This window comes from Lolium rigidum, chromosome 6, assembly GCF_022539505.1.
Source record: "Lolium rigidum isolate FL_2022 chromosome 6, APGP_CSIRO_Lrig_0.1, whole genome shotgun sequence".
Taxonomy (NCBI): domain Eukaryota; kingdom Viridiplantae; phylum Streptophyta; class Magnoliopsida; order Poales; family Poaceae; genus Lolium; species Lolium rigidum.
In genome coordinates this window covers 205,731,775-205,743,789 of record NC_061513.1, presented here as the reverse complement: position 1 = coordinate 205,743,789, position 12,015 = coordinate 205,731,775, and positions in this window count along the sequence as shown.

Here is a 12,015-nt window from a genome sequence, read left to right as displayed (position 1 = left end):
AGCATCAACATGGTGGATCTCAGCCACTCCATATGCCAGCCAGAGTTCTCCTTTGGTGTCAACATGGCAGGGCTTGCAAGCCGCCATGGCAAAGATGAAGCAGAAAGCAGCCAATCCCGTGGCAAGGGTAAAGAGGAGGCCGATCCACGCGACCGGCCCCAAGATAATGACAGGCGGTACCTGACAGAGGAGGAAGTGGGAAGCATGCGGTATCAACGTCCACTCTCCGAGCATCTCCTCGACAAATATGAGCAGCAGTACGACCGACGTCGGCGCTACGACATAGATGATGAGAGAATTTGTCGGTCTGATGCAGAGGACAGGAGGTACCGTCAGCATGATAGAAACAACGACGGGTGCAATCGTCGCGCTGAAGGAAGGTCAAGGGGGCAGGATGACATGGATAGGCACTGGACCTGTCCGTTCTTCAAACATTGCTCGGGACTCGGGAATGAGCCGATTGCCAACAATCGAGAACTGCCCAGAATGCAAACAAAGGAAGAAGGATGCAGCTAACGTGTCCGTGTTCAAGCCGTCTAGGGCCTCTCCCGCCTCGGAACAAGCATGCCGAGTCCGCTCGGGTGGAAGATCTCGAGGAACTAGAGGACGATGATGAAGAAGACAAATATCATCGGCCCGGTGGTGCCCCGATGGGCTCGGCCCGTTCCCGAAGCGAAGGGTTCAGCGTCGCGTGGGTTGGAAGAAGCCGAAAGGTTGTACCCGCACACGCCGAGGAAGGCACGGCCTGATCTGGCCGCCAAAATTCAGCGAACCCTAGACGAAGAAGGTCGGCCACAAAGAAAAGAGTGGCGCCCCAAGCAGAGGAAAGCCGATGATGATACATCGGCTGGCACAAACATGGTCTTCATTCTTCCAACGGAGTTTAGCGCTCCAATGTTATATGAAGCACCTGTGGCACAATTGGACTGCGGCCCCCGGCCGGTCATCTTTGAGAAGCCGAAAGAAAGAAGTTACAGGCATCTGAAGGCCCTGTACTTGCGAGGTTACATCAATGGGCAGCCTGTCAACAAGATGTTGGTAGACACCGGGGCGGCAGTTAACATTATGCCATACTCCATGCTACGTTGGTTGGGACGCTCCAGCTCGGATCTGATCAAGACCAATGTGACACTGAGCGATTTCAACGGCCAAGCATCTGACGCACAAGGTGTTCTGAATGTGGATCTGACCGTAGGAAGGAAAACTGTCCCTACGACGTTCTTTATTGTCGACGAGCAAGAGTACCTACATCTGTCTTACTAGGGAGAGATTGGATCCACGCCAATCGTTGCATTCCATCCACAATGCACCAATGCCTAATACAGTGGGATGGAGATGAAGTAGAAGTCGTCCATGCAGATGATTCAGTCGAGGTTTCAACAGCCGGCATGGACATTTGGGAGACATTGGGCCAAGAGCCGCTCTCAGGCATCAATTTGGACGACTGTGAGCGCATCGACGTGACAAAGAACGGGGTTAGGCTGGTTTTATCCACCGGCCTGACCGTGTAACAAAGCAAATGTCGATGGATGAACGTGGCGAGGCTGATCCTTGTGATCGGCCCCAAAAAATTTATGAAGGGACATTACAAAACCTTCACCGAGCAAGCAACGTGGAGGCCGATTCCAGCAATCGGCCAAAATTATCCTCACCATCCATTTTGCCTGGGTTCGACGTTTGGTCCAACATGGATTACCTAAAGAGCCGATACCATCAAGTCTTTCGACAGAATCGGCTCGGGGGGGCGCCTGGGTGGATAAAACACGAGGATATGCAGTAGAAGCGTCTCATCCTTTGGAGATAGGTGTCAGAATATGGGGGCTGATACATAAATCGGCTGAAATTTTTTAAGCACAGCCGATGTGCAGACATCGACTTAAGGATCAATGGAGCAGGAAGTGGATTTCCCCTTCAAGGACCCCTGATTCCCATTGGCAAGTCTTCAAGTTCAGCGGTGCTAGCAGCAAAAACGTGACATCTTCTAGAACCAGGACTGCAGGATTGAGGATCGTAACCCTGACTAACGACAAGGGCAGCATAAACGTGCAAGTCAGGGTAGGGATGAGCCTAACGAAGGGAGCATATCTCTTCTAAGACCAGCGGAACAGCCGATGACGAAGCAATCGGCTGTAACGTTTTGACCGAGGTGGTGACGTGGTAGCTGTCACTTCCAGGGGTTGTTACGTCCAGAGTTTGGAGGGCATCAGAAATGCAAGGACATCCTCACCGGAAGTTGCTTCAGCCTGCCAAGGATGATGCGCCGATCTGGTCAGCAAGGCGCAAGAATTGAACTAAAGAAGCTCGGGGGGCAGCTCACACTGAAGGTTCCCTGCTCTTGGGAGCCGATTTTGTTGGAATCGGTTGGCTCTGCATTGCAACTTGGATAAGGCTCGGGGGGCAACTCACCCGGAAAGTTTTTTGTTCTGGGGAGCTGATTTTGTTGGAATCGGCTGGCTCTACATCACAACTGTTCTGAAGAGGGGTGCTTTTGTTACGGAGCTATCAGTGTCAGCATCCAAGCTTATTCAGTAACAGTTCCAGGGCTCTCTTGAAGGCACCTGCCCAAAACCGTATTACCAGCTTGCTGGATTGGCTGGTTTCATAATCAGGTTTTATGATCCTTTTGGAGGTATCTCATGATCCAAAGCCGATGCGCGACCATTAACTCTAGTACGAATGCGCAAAGTGGCCAGGGTGCCAGTTCGGCAGTGCTATCAGGGGAGTTCTGGCATACAAGACAGCTTTCTGCTCATTGAACTGTGGGTAGTCATCTGCAGTATCGGCTGGTTGGCCCTGCATGATAGCTCTCTCAGAGAAGGTCGAGCTCCGGTCCATTTGTCTGAATTATGTGTCTTCATCACTGTCTTCGCCCTAATTGAGGCGTGTGGGGCAGCTGGCCTGGTAGATGCCCTGTTGTTAGAAGCCGATTGGAGTGTCGTCGGCTGGTCCTGCATCGCAATCTTCTCCAAAGATGATGATCCACCAGAGCCCAAAGTTATCAGAAAAGATGAAGGATAGATTATGAGGGACCATTGTGTTGCCATCGGCTCATTTGAACATTGGTTAAGTGGATAATCGGCGCAGTCAGCGTAATGGGGAATCGGCTAAATCGGCATAAAGGAAATCGGCAAGATCAAATTGGGGAAATTTTTCATTGATGAACAAGATTTCTTACATAAAGAGCTGATTGCTCTCAAAAGGAAGTACTAGGGGATACATTGCCCCGTCTACTACTACTGGCCCTATGATAAGATCCTATCTAGGGGCCGTTGCTGCCCTCGTCGTTGTCGTCGCCGTCATCGCCACTGTCGGCGCTACTCCCCGCCGGCTCGTCGTCGCTGCTCCAGCGGCCGCCGGCAGGACCCTCATTGTCCTCGTCCTCCTCGTCAGCATCGTCGTCGTCGCTGTCGACGTCGCTGAGGTTCCCGGGCCAGAGGCAGTGGCGTTTGGCCGGCGGCTCGTCGGAGGAGTTATCATCGTCCTCCTCCTCCTCCTTCGCCTCCTCGGAGGAGGTGAAGTCGTCCCAGGAGAAGCGATCGTCATCGCTCTCCTCCTCCGATTCCCCGTCGGCGAGGAAGCGGAGGTCGCTCTCCCCACTGGTCAAGGACTTGTCTTCCTCGGACCAGATGGAGGAGGCGTGGTCTTCCAGGTCCCATCCTTCTGGTGCGCGAATGTCCGGCGGCGTCTCGCGGGAGGAGGAGGGCCCAAGGGAAAGTTCCGATGAGGTGGAGGAAGAGGAAGACATGGTGCGCGGAAGGGCTTTTGGAGTGCTAATGCGGAGATGATGAGGAGGAGAACTGTTCGGTGCGGTTGAATAAAAGAAGTGGGGATTTAATGTTCGAACAGTTTTCGAGGAGGTGGTGCCAAAAAACTGTCAAATCGTGCAGAGAAGTTGGGAAGGCAAGTCGTCATGATGAAACATACTGCGACGGTTCTGCTCTGCCACGACATGACCCTTCGGAGGAAAAAACAGAGTGGTTTTGAAATTATCATTACCAAAACCAGGGGGGCATGTGTTATCACAAGATTTTGGCTAAATCAGGAGATGGGCCGCGATCAAGATGGGCTTGGAAGATTACACGTGGAAGATCTCTGAAGCGGCCTTGCACGGAGAATTTGGGCTAGATTGCCCGTGTATCTTTAATTATAGTAGATTGTATCTAGATTAAAAGTTAGAGTTTGTCTCGTACACGGTGGGGATTATTCCCACGTTAGAAAGTCCGCTGGACTATAAATATGTATCTAGGGTTTATGGAATAAACAACAACCAACGTTCAACACAAACAAATCTCGGCGCATCGCCAACTCCTTCGTCTCGAGGGTTTCTCCGGTAAGCACCATGCTGCCTAGATTGCATCTTGCGATCTAGGCAAGCACAAGCCTGCCCACGTTGTTCATGCGTTGCTCGTGTCTGAAGCCTTTTTGATGGCGAGCAACGTAGTTATCTTAGATGTGTTAGGGTTAGCATTGTTCTTCGAATTACATGCTTTCGTTATGCGACCCTTGCACATCTAGCCGCCCTTACACCTATCTTAGGTGTAGGGGCGGCACCCGCTTGATCATAGTTTAGTGGATCTGATCCGTTACGGTTGCTCCTTGTTCATCAAGGATTAGTTTAATATCCGCAATAGTTAGGCCCTACAAAGGGTTGGAGGATCCAGCGGCGTGTAGGGTGACGTTTGCTAGCCCTAGAAAGGATGTTCCGAGGATCAACCTCATGTTGGTTTTTAGGCCCTGTCTAGGATCGGCTTACGGTCACCGTGCGCGAGCGCGAGGCCCAATCGTGAGTAGGATGATCCGATTATGCGGTGAAAACCCTAAATCGTCGTAGATCTAATTAGCTTTATCTTGATCAAGCAGGACCACCATATATTCGGACACCTTGTACGAATCATGGGTGGATCGGCTCTTTGAGCCGATTCACGAGATAACCCGAGAGCCGATCGAGGCTCGTATTTAATGTTTACGTGTATGCCATGCGGGAAACTAAGCGAGGCATCATCCACACCTTCCCCGACCGGGTATAGGTCAGGTGGCACGCCCTTGCGATAGCATCGGACGTGCGACCAGGAGGTTTGCGGGCCGTCGCTCCGAGGGACTGGGGCCAGCCGCAGCCCTAGTTGTTCCCGGCTCTACTGTGTTGCCCGTCTCTGCCCGCCAGGGGGTTTCTGACGTCAACAGTATGAAGCTCATGAGAGTACTAATCTTGCACCGAGCTTGATGATGATGAGGAAGTAGAGCGATGTCGGTGTCGGCGACCCAAGTTGTTGATGGCGCGCTCGAGACTATCCATGCGCCGCTCCATGTTCGCATCATTGGCCGCCATTTGGCCATTCAAGTTATCCGTAGCTTCTCGAAGTAGGGTCATATCTTGATTGACGATGGTGAAGTTGTTGGCCACCTCATCATATTGCTCGTCGATGCGTGTCTCAAACAAGGCGAGTTGCTCCTTGAACTCTTGGCGTTGAGTCCATAGGTTGTGTTGTGTAACCAACCGCTAGTTGTTGTGGAGGACTCCGTCGTCCTTCGCTTTATCTCCGTTCCTATCCATGAGATCAAGGCAAGAGCTATATGGTGGTGATTAGTGGAGAAACTACCTTCGGGTCTTACCTTGAAGTGATGGCATTGGGTCAACTAACGATACCGAGAGCAAAATGATTTGTGTTGGGGTATATATGCACACAAAAACACACGCAAAAGCTAGCAAATATGGTGGTAGGTTAGGATGGTGGAAAGCCAAATGAAAAAATCCAAGATCAAGTGTATTGTTAAAAGTGGGTAAGCTCCAAAAATCAAATGTCCAAATGGTGATCACGAAAACACAAAAGATGTGGAACGCACACACGAGATGATTGGGGTTAGTGTGACCAAGGAATGGGCGGAAAAATACAAGACCAACCAACAAGGTGGTGCCCGGTGTCACACTAACACAAGGAGAGTCAAAGCTTTGGTTGCAACGGAGAGACACCAAGATTTACACGCGGCCCTCTCTTCTCGTTTCTCTCTTTTGCTTAAAAGCTTTTTGCTCTTTTGTGTTTGGTGGCACTTGACACTCTTTTTATTGTAGCACGTGGACTCTATTTGTGTTTTGTCGGGTTTTTTCTCGCACTATATTAGCGTTAGCCTCGCTTTTGCTATTTTGCCACACGAGTTTTGCTTATAAGCTTGACTCAACACTACGCACACACCTCACAACGGGGACGCATGCAATGTCTCGCAACACTTGACAAGCAATGCTCGGGAGGTTTGGATTGCAAAAGGAAAAGGGATTTGCAAGTTATACCTAGATGTGGCGTAGGCGGTGATGATCACGCAACTTGCAATATGGTGGTGGGATCAAGAGTACGTTTGCAAGTCGGGGTGCCGAGAGTGTCGTCGCTTGCGTCGGAGCTGCGGATTAGTGTTACACAAAAGGCACTCAAACCAGAACAAACAAACACAAAGGTAAAGTCGTGGTCGAAATGGAGTTGCCGAGCTTGGCTTGTTCTTGGCGGCAGTGCCGACCTAGTTGGGGCGGCAGTGCCGGCCTTGAGGTGGCGGCAGCGCCGGCCTGGGTGGCAGTGCCGGCCTGGCAGGGGCGGCAGTGCCGGTCCCTGATGAACAGCTCGAACTGTTCTTCGCGAAAAACGGACCCAAATCAACCGAAACAAGTAAAATCGATGGAATTGAAGTCTAGAAAGTGGGGAAAACGTAGATCAACCAGAGGGGCATGAAATCCATGGATCAAAACCACTAAAAACGCAACAAAATCGCTGATCTGACCAAAGGCAAATTAGGGCTTTTTTTGGGGAATTTTTTGGAAAAAAATTGGGGCGAAATTGGGTGGATGGGTGTCAAATCCGGGCTAACCAAGAGCTGCTGGTACCATTTGATGAGGCCTAAGGGCTAGGATGTGCCCAGATTCCACGAATTTGACCAAGTTTGTGGATGAATGAGGTGGGAGAGGAAGAAGAACACAAGATCCAATACAAACACACACACACAACCCAACACAAACCAAATTTACTCCCTTGGTAGGTTAGACCACGCCAATAGAACCACTTCTTAGAGAGACCCTTGGGTAGAATCTAACAAGTGGGAGATTGGTGTTAGAGATCTCAACTAGAACTTGGATGAGAGAGGTGATAGCCTTGAATCATCCATGAAGAGTAGAAATCCCTCAAGAGTGCCTTGATACAAAGAACATAGTTCTAGGGAGACAAAGCTCAAAGTAGCTTAAGCCTAAATCTTATCTAACCCTAATTTGGGGAGAGGGATGAGGTACTTATAGGTCCAGATTCGTACAGGGGCATAATAGGCATTACAATAAAGTATCCTGGTCCATAGATGATAAATAGACGGTCTGGATGAAGTCAACTTTGGTGGGGCCGGCAGTGCCGGCCTGGCTCCAGCGGTAGTGCCGGCCTGCGTCGTTGTTGCATCATCAGAAGGTGGGGCCGGCAGTGCCGGCGGCTGGAGGTCGGCAGTGCCGGGGTGAGCAGGCCGGCAGTGCCGGTGTCCTGGGGCCGGCAGTGCCGGAGTGTCGAGGCCGACAACTCCGGTGTGTCGAGGCCGGCAGTGCTGGTCTTGAGTGATTGTCTCCGACTGGAATCCTTCTTCTCATTCTTCCGTGTTCAGCAACGGGTCTCCTGCGACGTACTCCTCTCGAGGCTCGTACCTAATGACACACAGTATATCGGCATGAGGTAGCATTCCTGAAAGTATAGAGATGGTAAACCTAGAGGGGGGTGAATAGGTTTCTACAAGTTTTAATTCTTTCTTTGCAATATTAGGCTTTGCGGAATATAAAGGTGAGCCTAATGCAAACTAGGTGAAGCAACCTATATGAGGATACAACTAACTCGAGCACGAAGGCTCTCACGAGCGATTAAATCACAAGTAAGGAGTTCGGTTAGAGATAACCGATAGCACGCGGAGACGAGGATGTATTCCCGTGTTCCCTTGCTTTGCAACAAGGTACGTCACGTTTGGAGGGGTGGAGGTCCCACGAAGGATTCCCCACGCCACGAAGGCTCACCCTATTCTCCGGAGCCTATCCCACGAAGGAATAGCTCACTCACTTGTGGTAGACTTTGAGGTAGCCTCCAAACCTTCACAATCTTGCCCGGAGCAAACCCACAGCCCGGATGCTTCCGGAATCCTCTTGCCCACCTAGGGTTTCCAAGGAACCCTAGGAAGCAAGCTTCTCGGTGAATACAAGGGGGGATGAGATTTGGCTTGGTAGAACAGTAGATCGGGTCCTCCTCTAGCGATTCCCCGGAGGGATTTGAGTTTGGGTGGAGGAGGAGGTAGATCCGAGGCTTTTGGTGTTTCTAGCAATGGAGTAAGAGAGAGAGAGAGCTCAAGAACAACTTGTAGTGTAGTGCCTAACTGTTCAGAGGTAGGAGAAGGCCTATTTATAGTGTTCTTCGAAATATGGCCGTTGGTCACTTGCCACCTCAGCATTTCTCTCGACAAACCCGGTTGACCGGACCACAGGGTGGTGAGGCCAGTCGGACCGGGCCAGTGACCGGATGCCCTTTGCATCGTCCTGGAGCTCCTTCGGTTGGCGCCCGGTTGGCGACCGGTCGACCGGGCCGCACGCCGGACGCTCCGGTTGGTAGGCCGGTTGACCGGTCGGCAACCGGATATGTTGGTTCCTCGTATGGAGCCCGGTTGGCGGCCGGTCGACCGGGCCGTGCGCCGGACTCGCCCCGTTGGCGACCGGTTGGCCGGGCAGCACGCCGGATCGGCCGGTCCGTAGTCCGGTTCGGACCGGACTCGCGGACCGGATTTCTGCTGTAGACCCCTTTTTGATTGTTGTTGAAGTGGGGGGTCTCCTTTAGCCTTCTTGTTCCTTTGATACACCATTTATGCCTCTTTGCCTAATACCTGAGATTATCCTTATAAACATATTAGGCCAAAACTCTAGCACGGTGTCATTGTTACCAAAATAATGGATAAGGGCAAAATACCCTTACAATCTCCCCCTTGTTGGTATACGATGACAAACCGAGGTAGAGTCACAAATAGATATTATGATAAGTTCTAAACCTTGATTCCATATAAGATATTACGACAGCTCCCCCATAATGTGTGCACTTGGAGATTTTGCGTTTGAATGCAAAGTGCACCATTTGTGAAACATGAGAAGCTCCCCCAATATCTTTAGGAAACAAGCATGGTATGGAGATGTGCATATCAAGATATATAAGCATAGCACACATAATTATCCTAACATAGAGTAGCACACATAATAGTCATCTATACACATCCATACACTAATTATTGGAAGTAGCAAATGGTTCTTGAAAAATCAAAGCAAATAAGCACAAGCCATATAAAATCCAAATAAAGCAACTCACATGGCTTGTGGCAATCAAAGAACCCCGTGGTCCTAGACTCTACTCTCTTCTCCCCCTTTGGCATCGGAACACCAAAAAGGCAAAGAAAAGAGGAGAGATGCTATCGCACCCATCAGTAGAACTCATGCCCGGTCGAGTAGGAGCTCTCGCCATCTCCGCGTGCAGCCGCATCACCCTCATCCTCATCACCATCATCATCAGCAGGGGTAGGATCACGAGCAGTCCTAGGAGGGAGGGCACTATGAGCGTACACGGAGAAGTCGAAGTTCTGGATCATCTCATCGGTAAGGAGAGGCATCTCCCACTGAGCTGCTACCACAGGCTCCATCTCAGGTCCAGAAGGAGGAACAGGGTGATTCCGTGAGGCCATGAACTCATTCTGGCGCCTCTGTGTCTCCTGGTTCACAGTAAGGCTCTGATGTGCAACATCATTGGTGTTCTTGCACATTTGCCACATGCTGGAGAAGAAGCGAGCGGCACCATGCTTGGAGCGCCGAGAGTAGCTGGAGCTAGCATCATGATGATGGTGTTCCTTGGAACGGCGCTCAGCGGAGGGCATCATGGAGGGAACGTCCGGACGAGTGGCCTCCTGAGTGGGTATCCTGAATGGGTCCATGATGACTCTTTCACCAAGAACGTTGAGAGGAGCGGGAACAATGTAGTTGATGAGCCGCTGAACATACCGAGCATAGTTGGGAGTCATGCGGTCCATAACCGCACGCTTCGCTTCACGGTGGATAAGATCACAACCATCAATCTTCCTTACCTGTCAGGATGACAATAGTACATCAGATTTAGGTGATAGTTCCTGACTTCACTTGTGTCGCTAGACTTGCTGATGAGGCTTTCACGGAACATCTTGGCAAGGACAAGATATGAGTAGTACATCCCAGAGATAGTGGGAGGTCCAGGTGTAGGGTTCGCAGGATAGCAGAAGGAGATGTCACCCTTAGTAAGCTTGGACCGTGAATGAATCTTGTACCCTGGAGCACTGTCACCACCACAACCCATGGCTGCACGGAACTGAGAGTAGGAGCATGAGTACTTCTCCTTGCCAGTCATCCAGGTGATGGTTGATGACGCGTAAAGCACACGCCCGTTGGGAACCCCAAGTGGAAGGTGTGATGCGTACAGCAGCAAGTTTCCCTCAGTAAGAAACCAAGGTTTATCGAACCAGTAGGAGTCAAGAAGCACGTTGAAGGTTGATGGCGGAGGAGTGTAGTGCGGCGCAACACCGGGGATTCCGGCGCCAACGTGGAACCCGCACAACACAATCACAGAACTTTTCCCCAACGTAACAAGCGAGGTTGTCAATCTCACCGGCTTGCTCGTAAACAAAGGATTAGATGTATAGTGTGGATGATGATGATTGTTTGCGAATAACAGTAAAGAACAATTGCAGCAGATTGTATTTCAGATGTAAAGAATAGGACCGGGGTCCACAGATCACTAGCGGTGTCTCTCCCATAAGATAGCGAGATGTTGGGTGAACAAATTACAGCTTGGGCAATTGACAAATAAAGAAGGCATAACAATGCAAATGCATATATCATGATGAGTACTATGAGATTTAATCAGGGCATTACGACAAAGTACATAGACCGCTATCCAAGCATGCATCTATGCCTAAAAAGTCCACCTTCAGAGTTATCATCCGAACCCCTCCAGTATTAAGTTGTAAACAATAGACAATTGCATTAAGTATGGTGCGTAATGTAATCAACACAAATATCCTTAGACAAAGCATCGATGTTTTATCCCTAGTGGAAACAGCACATCCACAACCTTAGAACTTTCTGTCACTGTCCCGGATTTAATGGAGGCATGAACCCACTATCGAGCATAAATACCCCCTCTTGGAGTCACAAGTATCAACTTGGCCGAGCCTCTACTAGCAACGGAGAGCATGCAAGAACATAAATAACATATATGATAGATTGATAATCAACTTGACATAGTATTCAATATTCATCGGATCCCAACAAACACAACATGAAGGATTACAAATAGATGATCTTGATCATGATAGGCAGCTCACAAGATCTACATGATAGCACAATGGGGAGAAGACGATCATTTAGCTACTGCTATGGACCCATAGTCCAGGGGTGAACTACTCACACATCGATCTGGAGGCGATCATGGCGATGAAGAGACCTCCGGGAGATGATTCCCCTCTCCGGCAGGGTGCCGGAGGCGATCTCCTGAATCCCCCGAGATGGGATTGGCGGCGGCGGCGTCTCTGGAAGGTTTTCCGTATCGTGGCTCTCGGTACTGGGGGTTTCGCGACGAAGACTATATGTAGGCGGAAGGGCCGGTCAGGGGGCCACACGAGGGCCCCACACAACAGGCCGGCGCGGCCAAGGCTTGGGCCGCGCCGCCCTAGTGTGGCGCCACCTCGTGGCCCCACTTCGTAAGTCCTCCGGTCTTCTGGAAGCTTCGTGGAAAAATAGGCCCCCGGGCGTTGATTTCGTCCAATTCCGATAATATTTCCTTACTAGGATTTCGAAACCAAAAACAGCGAGAAAACATCAATCGGCTCTTCGGCATCTCGTCAATAGGTTAGTGCCGGAAAATGCATAATAATGACATATAATGTGTATAAAACATGTGAGTATCATCATAAAAGTAGCATGGAACATAAGAAATTATAGATACGTTTGGGACGTAT